We start from the raw sequence: 8201 nt of genomic DNA on the forward strand, positions 1-8201 counted from the left end.
AGTTCCCAAAAATTGTTGGTTACGTGCAGAGTTATTATAAGAGTTACCATAAGAATTGTTGCAAATGTTACTAATATAATAGGCATTCTTTTCATGTTGTAGACAATCTTCATAGCTATGGTTGTCACTACAAATCTCACAGCAAAAGGCAGGAACATCAACTTGTTGAGCGATTTGCATAGGTGCAACGTCACTAGTCCATTGCATATTTTAATCATGTTTGTGAGAGAAGAAACTTGAGCACTTAGTGTGGTTATTGTATCCAATTCAGTAACTCCTGGAGTAGTTTTTTCTTGTGCAGCTCTGGAGATAGGGTATTGATAATTATTCTGAGCAGTTCTCTCAAGAATTCTCACAGCATCATTATAAGTACAATCTAGTAGAGGTCCATTGGCTAATGTGTCGACAAAATTCCTTGTATGTGAATTCAGCCCATTATAAAAAATCTTAATTTGTGTTTCTAGTTGAATGTCGTGCATGGGACAATGTCAAAGTAAAGATTTATAACGTTTCCATGTGGTGTGAAGATTTTCATCATCCAGCTGATGATAAGCAGTAATATCATTTCGAAGACAAGCATTCATTGTCGGCGGATAAAATCACAAAACAAACTGTGTTGCTAGTGCATCCCAAGAAGTAACTGATTCGGTAAGTAGCCCAAAAAACCAAGTACGGGCTCTTTCCTGTAATGAATAAGGAAATAACTGCTTCTTCAAAGCATCATCAGGAACGCCTTGTTGACTAAAGGAAGCATAGATCAATAAAAAGGATTTAAGGTGTTCTCTCGCATCTTCATATGGTAGTCTAGTATATTGTACATTAGAATTCAGCATTTGAAACATTACTGGCAGTGACAATTCAAGCCAACAAGTGCACTTTCCAATGTCAGTGATTGCAATAACACTTTTGTGTTAAGAAACATTCAAACCCCAAGATTAAACAATAAAAGCAAGATTGAATAAGATAAAATTTAACCAAGAATTCATGTGTACTTCCATACAAATAGAAAATAGAGAATAATCACCAGTATTTAGAAAGAAATAAGAAAGAATCGAGTAGAGAATACTATTCCTAGACAACTCCACTGAATCTCTCTATTCCCTCTTGTCTCACACTTAGATCTCCTCGTCAAAAGTTGGTTTTCATGTTGGCTCACCTGTGAGAGGCTTAAGTTGCCATGGCCACAAACTTCAAGGGAGGATAATGAAGATGATGAAAAAAAAAAAAGCTCCCATTTTCTTCTCACGTCCACCTTTTATGTACTCCTCCAACAGTACAGGTGTCCTTTCCTCAGAATTATTCTATCCTTGTACGTACAGGTTGGGTATACTAGATTGGACATCTCATGTAATTTTAGTTCTTACTCGGATAGCTGTTAGGTGCGGCGACAATTCTGGATGCAATCTAGAATTAACTTATGTAGCGACATTAATGCAATAAGATAGCAAAATTAAGGATAAAAAAGGCTAGGATTCACTGAGTTATAAAATGCAATTTACTAAACTGAAAATGCTAAAATATATGCTAAAGATAACTAAATGGGAATAATTTAACTAATAAGTAAGTGGAAAAACCTATGTTCTTTCTAGTGCTATCACTAGTGTAACACCCCGAATTTGGGCCTAGAAGTATTGGGCCTTTAGTATGGGTCCATAAGAAGGTTGTATATAAGCATTTAATTGTACAAGGAAAGGACACAATTAAATGTCTGCTTTAGTGGTTAATGGCCCTGAGAAGTGTTGGAGAAATCTTGGGTTCAAACCTGGGCTTTAGCAAAAATTTTGGTAATAAGTGAATAAAACCCTGGGTGCTTGGATGAAGGCCTTTTAAAGTATTGTGGTAAATAAATGACACAAGGAAGCATGTGGTCTAGTGGTTGTGGTATCATTAAGGTTGTAAAGGAGCCTGGGTTCAAGTCTTGGCTCTTGTAATTTAATTTGGTTTTTCTTTTAAAGGAACCTGGACTTTGGCCTATAGACCTTTTATTTAATTGAGGATAAAATATGACATAGACAGAGCCTGTGGTGGAGTGGCAATGTGGCGTGTTATATAACTGTGAGGTCTAAGGTTCAAGTCTTGAGATGCGCAATGGAGTATTTATTTTGCTGTTTGAGCTGTGTAGGAGGTGGAGTTGTACTGGAACTCTATGGTTGAGGTGGTCATATGAAAATAAGGAATTTCCCTAATGGTTGAAAGTAATCCCACATCGAAAAGCTAACATGGGAATTCGTGAGAAGCTGGCTTTAAATAGAGTGAACTAGATGAATTGGTGAAAAAGAAAAAGGTGATTAAGACCCAATGCAGGATGTGCCAAGGTTGGTGATCGTGGACTTCGGCGCGTTCTCATAAACAGGTGTGTATTCACGCCCTTCTTCGTTAGAAATCGGCAAAAGCTGAAAGCAGCCACGAGCGTTCTCGTGTGCTGGGGCTATTCTGGGCATCGATGGGCCGAATGGGCCCGTGGGCCTACTTGTGTAAATCTAACTGTTAGGTGGGAAGTAGTTGGGCCTGATGGGCCATATGAATGTGATTGGGCCTGATGGGCCATGTGAACGAGCTTGGGCCTAAAGTAGCCAAATGAATAAGTGCGGATCTATTAGTGTTTAGTAAAAGGGTTGTAGACCTAGTTTTTGGTAACTACTCAAGCAGACATAAAACTTAAATAATTAATTAATCGCGACTGTGGACGAGTCATAAGGTTAAGGTGTGGCAATGGGTGTATGCATGTCTAGGATTGGATCTAGGGAGAGCTTGGTACTTAGGCGGTCTTAATGACTCACCTCCTCTTCTATGGAATCCTACCTGGTGCATAGTATCTGTTTACTTTAGCCAACGAGAACTTGTTAACGGGCCAAGGTCAGTAATAAACCCATAATAAAGAGAAATTACTAAAATACCCTCAATTTGTAAAATTACCGAAATACCCCGATTTGTAAAATTACTGAAATACCCTCGATTGTGAAATTATTGAAATATCCCCAATTTGTAAAATAATCGAAATACCTTCGATTGTGAAATTACCGAAATACCCCTGATTTATAAAATTACCAAAATACCCTCGATTGTGAAATTACTAAAATACCCTTGATTTGTAAAATTACTGAAATACCCCTGATTTGTGAAATTACCGAAACACCCTCAATTTGTAAAATTACTTAAATACCCTCGATTTGTAAAATTACTAAAATACCTTTGATTTTTAAAATTACTAAAATACCCTCGGTTTGTAAAATTACCGAAACACCCCCAATTTGTAAAATTATCGAAGTACCATTGTAGTGTAAAATTACCGAAATACCCTTGTAATGTAAAATGACCGACATACCCCTGTAGGGTAAAATGACTGTTTTGCCCTTGAGGGTAAAAGACTGATTTAGACTTCGAATTTGACTGATTTGATTATGAATGTATGACTGCATTTTAATTGACTTGACTGTGGTTGTATGACTGATATGCTCTTAATATATGTTTAAAATACTGTTACTGAGCATGGCCATTCTGCATACACGTGTGATGATTGTGCATGACACACACGACATATTGCATGGGTTGGGAATTATGGAACGGAGGAAGTATATGAGGATCGCATGGTTGCTTGACGATCGTGGATCCACCGATGGCTATTAAGCCTAGTATTTGATTAGCAGCTTGCTCCAATGAAGGTATACCGCAATCGTGCTACCACTGATGTGTATCGAATGAGTGGGTCGATATTTATATCCCCACATAATGTGTATCGGGGGACAGAGTTGGTGTATAGCGGTTGGATTATTGGGGCGAGTTGCACAGTATTGCATGTATGATATTATTGTGATATTATTGCGATGTGGGCTTTAGCCCAACTGAGGCTAAGATGGCTAGGCCCATTAATTCTGTTATGGGCTGTGACCCAAATGATATTATAACGGGCTTTAGCCCATGTATGCTCTAAATTGACCTGTCATCATTCGTAATGTGCTCCATTGCATCGATTCTCAATTACATTTGTTTATTGACTGTTACTCTAGTAAGGGGATTACACACTAAATTTTCGTAAACTCACCCCGTTTATTAACTGTGCAGGTAATCCCCAGCGTTAGGTGGATCGATGTCGCAGAGGGACTTGGAGACAACCACACAACTGCACATGTTTTTCTATTTCGTTTATTTAGTTAAGCACGTTGGTTTTTTATTTGGGTTGTATTAAGGCCTCTTTATTTTCTTAACCTTTTATTTGGGAAATTTATTTAGTATGCTTAATATCTGTTAGAAGTAGGGCACGATTTTCCAAAACAACAACGAGTTTTCAAAATATCTCGTTTCTACAACTGTTTAAAAGTAAGCTTCCGTAGCAAGTAAGGTTTTAAGGGAATTAATGTTTCATAAGTTTTAAAATGGCCAGAGGTTTTGAGTAGTAAGAAGGGTTTTCAATGAGAACATTATTTTCAAAAAATACTTCAATGTGACACGCCAGATTTGGGCCTAACTTCTAAGCCGGGTTTGGGGTGTTACATTTAACATTTCCTAGTCGTCTGCCTCTCTCTGATTTTCTTTAGGCTTGTTTGTTTGATTGAAAAAATCATTCTGCCTTTTTGGACAATCACAAGAAAAGTGGTCAGTAGATCATAATGGAAACAAGCTCTCGACTTTGCTCAACACTCACCAAAATTCTTTTTGTTGCAATAATCACAAACAAGAACGATTCTTTCAACATTTTCTTACACTCCCACACTGGCCGTTGGAGAATTTACAGACTTAAAATTGCTTTGCCTCGGTTTATCTTTGTAAGTGAAATATGAAGGGGCAGCCAATTGACTTGTCTAATTTCTAAATTTTTTTAATGGAGACATTTGAGTAGGCTTGAACGACCCTCTTTTGTTAAAATCTATAAATTTCAAATTTGATTGTCGCTTACTTTTGCAAATTTCTTCAATTTTCTGAGCTCGCTCCGAAAGTTCTACAAATTCCTGTAACTTTAATGTTGCCATAGACATACGAATATCATCATTTTCCTCCTCATTTGATACTATATTACGAGTATACTTGCTTAACTACACGTATTCCCGTTCATACTCAGTTACAGCCCGATTCTCTTATTTCAACTCAAGAAATTCTTTCTTTTTCTTGTCATAAGCAACTAACTAACATACTTCTTCTTGAGTTCAGTTTGAAAGAAATCCCAATTAATACAATCATTTGATGTCATCGGGCTCAATGTGTCACACCATAAGTATGCTTCATCTTTTAGTAACGATACATCACATCTCAAACAATCTTTAGGAGTGCAAATCAATTCTGCGAAGACTTTCTTTGAATTCATTAACCAGTACTTAGCTTTTTGCAGGATCATCATCGACTTTGCCATTGAATTCTTCCGCTTCACATTTCTTAATTTTATCTACAGATACTCAAGTAAGTATCACAGGTACAGGATTTTGAAGACTCAAGGGTGCTAGAGGAGGCACAGTAAGGGGTGGAGGTGGCGGAGTTGCAAGATTTGCTTGTTTGAATTCATTGAACCACTGGTTCAACATTCTGAAAAACACATTTTTCGCTTCATCTCCAAGGACTGCGGAATTGATGCACTACTACTTGCTTCAAGGTTCGAAGCCTGAACATTACTTTCAGATTCGTTAACTACAACCCGGTTCGATTCAACTGACATCTTGAATCTATAAGAAAATACAATATTTGAACAGATCAAAAGCATCACACTATCACAGGTTATATGTGGCATGTATATACTAAACTCTACTCCACTACGTTAGTCCTAGAATCGATTAAACCTAGCTTTGATACCACAAATGTAATACCCCTAACCCGTCTCTGTTTCCAAATTAGGGTTACGAAGCATTACCATACAATTAGAAATATTTAAACATCATAACATTTAACAATTTAAATATATCACAAACCATTCATTCTCATACATTTTGTCACTAAATTGAGCCATTGAGGCCTTAAAAATAGCTTTGAGGCAATTTAGGACTAATTTGAAACAAATCAAAAAGTTTAGGAAAAAGTAACAAAAATTGGAAATAGAGGTCACACGGCCATACGGCCCGGTCGTATGACATCACCCCAGGCCGTGTAAATTTTAAATAAGGGACACACGGTCGTGTCACAGCCCATGTATTCACCAATGTAACTCCCTTAGTAAGGTTAAACGGCCATGTCACACATTCGTGTGTCAAGCCGCATAACTCTCTAAGTTGCCCCACACACCTGTGTGCCAGGCCATGTGCTAGGCTGTGTACCTCACTGACTTGAACCTTAAGAAATTCTCAGATGACACATGGTCATGTCGTCAGGCTGTATGCCTCACACGGCCGTGTTACACGGCCTGGCAATAGCCCATGTCCCAGGTCGTATGGACCTAAAATTTTACTTAAAAGCAAGCCATTTCTTAACCAATTCATGCATACCTAACCCATTCATTTATGTACACTTTCAAACAATTTGATTCATCTAACCAATATGTCATTCAAAGGCATCACAAATATATCAAAACATTACATACCTAAACAAGCCAACAATACTTTAATTCATGCATATAATCTAGTTCTAACACTTACCAAAACTCATCTTAAATAACCATTTTCAGGTCATCATAAAATACCAAAAAGGAACATTATACAAAAGCACTTGAAAGTGCCAAAAATGACAAAACTTGGTGAAGCATTAAAGTACACCAACCCAAACATAATCTTCAAAGCATAAACATACCAAAACACCATTACAATACATCCTATACATTTCAACCATATATTCATCTATATATATATGCCACTACCCTAGGAGATACAAAAACTACCAACTTAGGTGGATAATGTGATTCGATTGATTGATCCTTCCAAAATGTCAGCAATAATTATCGAACAAACAATCAACAAGAACTAGTAGGCTTACACAACTTTGTAAGGACATAGTACAAGATTTAACCTAAATACAATTAAATACAATTCACATTCTATTTGATTTAGTGTTACTAGAGTATAAGCAGGGGCACGTAACTTCATTCAGAGGTACTAAAGTACAAACAGGGGCACATATTTGCAATCACGGGTACCGAAGTACAAACTGGGGAATGTATGTAACAGCCCGATTTAGACCTTAATCAGAATGGTGGTTTCGGGACCACGAATCCGAGTCAAAAAATATTTAAAAATTATTTTCTGTGTTTATTTTGTGTGAATTTATATCTGTGAAAATTTTGTGCTTTAATTTTATCGTTTGAGTGTCTGATTGAATAAAGGACTTAATTGCGTAAAATGAAAATTTGGTGATTAAATGTGAAAGTACTTAATTATTGTTGTCTTTATTAATGGAGGCACTTATAATACAATTATACCCTTGGATGTTTGCATGGACACATTCGGTCATAGGAAGGTGAAATATGAATGATTTAAAACAAGGTTAAAATGGTAAATTATGTGATAATATGTTTATAATATAAAACATATCATAAAAATAAAATAAACATTAGTGCTCATACTTTTTCTCATTGCCGAAATAACAAAATAACAAAAGAAAAAGAAAAGAAGCTAGGGTTCGGTTGATTCTAAGCTTAATCAAAGTACGAAACTAGATCAGTTTTTTATAATTTCTACGTTTTTGAGATCATTGCTTCGAGTATTACAAAACCCATGCTTGAATTTTTGTTTTTGGTGAATATATTGAGTTATGCCATTGTTGAGAGCTTGTGATTTTTGTTGTTTGATGATGAAATATGAAAGATATATTTAAGATTAACATGTTTTGTATTGGAGTTTTTGATGATTTTGAGAAATTAGGACTAAATTGAAAAAATAATAATTTGAGGGACTAAATAGGTATATTGAAATTTTGTATATTTTGTGTTTTGTGCAATAGGGACTAAATTGTAAAAACTGTAAATGTCAAGGGTAAAATGGTAATTTTCCCATTTATGTGTTTTTGGGTTAAATTGAATGAAAATATGTTTGAATGAGCTTAATTTGAATACGTGTAGATCAAGAACCAAAGAAATCGGATTTGGATCAGGAGAAAACGAAAGTTGTCGACTAGCTGCCCTATTTCGTTTTGTATTGTCCGAGGTAAGTTTATAATCAAATATACGTACTTAACTATAATTATGTGCAAATTATACTTGCTGAAATGAAATATGTGATTTTAATTATGCATTGGCAGAATGTGAATAAGCTTGCATAATATGTTTTCGAGTTCGTTTCGACCGAGTTACG

Source organism: Gossypium arboreum, chromosome 6 (genome assembly GCF_025698485.1).
Source record: "Gossypium arboreum isolate Shixiya-1 chromosome 6, ASM2569848v2, whole genome shotgun sequence".
In the NCBI taxonomy this organism is placed as follows: domain Eukaryota; kingdom Viridiplantae; phylum Streptophyta; class Magnoliopsida; order Malvales; family Malvaceae; genus Gossypium; species Gossypium arboreum.